Here is a 1,457-nt window from a genome sequence, read left to right as displayed (position 1 = left end):
CCCCCCCCCCCCCCCCCCCCCCCCCCCCGGCAATAACAATTAGTTCATATTAGGCATTAATTTCTTGTAATATGTCATTTTTGAAATTAATATTAGCTTTGAATTCTTAGTCTTAAGCCTATGCAACTTTTTCACATTTTCAAATGAAAAAAGGAGCCAGAGGTATTTAAAATATAATTAATTTTGCTTAAAGAAAAGCAATAGAAATCCCTATGTACAATGCATTATTATCACGAACATTTATTGAAGTTGAAAACTAGAGCAAGAAAGCTAACATCCTGCAAATAGGCATTTTTCAGGCAAAAATCTTAATTACAGAGTTACAAACAATACTTCCCTACTACTAATGAAGTGTATGGCATGCACTTCTCGGCAGCCTGGGCTGCAGAGTAACTCCAAGCCCCAGTGCCATTGTGAGAGGATTTTCTGTGATGTGCGTACAGGCTCAGCAGTAGTTGGGATAACAGGGTAGTTCATCATCCTGGTAAAATTACAGACTGATTGTTCTACACACATAACGTTCATCTTGATTTAATATGCTTCATTCCAGTTGCATATTCTGGTTTAGTAGTGGATTGTTTTAAAATAAAAACAGCTGCAGAACCCCTATGGCAGATGAAAACAGTGGTAATTGATTAACTGTCTCTATCGGGAAGTTTATTAAAGTTGATGTAATTGATTTTGGTGAGTCGAGGTTTCTACAAATCTAAGAACAGCTGCTTCAGGGGAATTGGAGTGTGCACCTTGGGAATTGAACAGCTCATGGAGAAAACTAACAAGTAACTTTTTAAAGTAACTTTTCTGGCCTTCAGTGATCAGAATTTACTTCCAAGATAGTAGAATATGACTTACCTTGTTCCCTTCTGCTGTTCCCATGTCCAACATTGCATGGGCGTGACATTGATGTACTTCGAAGCAGGACCATTTGGCCACAAGCAGCCACCTGCCTTCCCCCAACACCCTTTTTTAAATGAGTGCCCTTCAAACGTTAGGGGCTGCACATGTTAGAAAAAATGGGTGACTGTAAGTGGAGAAGCAGCACCAGCAGCAGCTTTGCTCCAGGTGGGAATGGCAGCAGGCCTACAAGCCCTGACCACTCCAGAATCTGATCCTAGAAAGGCTCAGGAGAGAGGAGGTTGACAGGAGGAAACAGCACCCAGGTTTTGTGCGTCATGCTGAGTTTTCCTGGAGTCTCTGCCACTACCATTTACCATCTACCATCACGTCCCACTGCAGGTGGCAGGGGATACTGGATGAGCACCACTGAGGAATGAATGGTGATTGTACTGTCCATGCTTGCTTCTAAGAACATGTGGGGTGAAATAGCCCCAGGGCAAAGGAAGAAGACCTGGAAGGTCCTGTCTTCTCCCAGTGCAGTTCCCAAAGACGATTAACTCAGAGTAGCAGCAAGACATTGGCATGGTAAAGGTGCAGCTGCCAGTGTTGGGTCCCTCCTC

Source organism: Fulmarus glacialis, unplaced genomic scaffold (genome assembly GCF_000690835.1).
Source record: "Fulmarus glacialis isolate BGI_N327 unplaced genomic scaffold, ASM69083v1 scaffold7355, whole genome shotgun sequence".
Lineage (NCBI taxonomy): Eukaryota > Metazoa > Chordata > Aves > Procellariiformes > Procellariidae > Fulmarus > Fulmarus glacialis.
Note: the sequence above shows the minus strand (reverse complement) of the source record.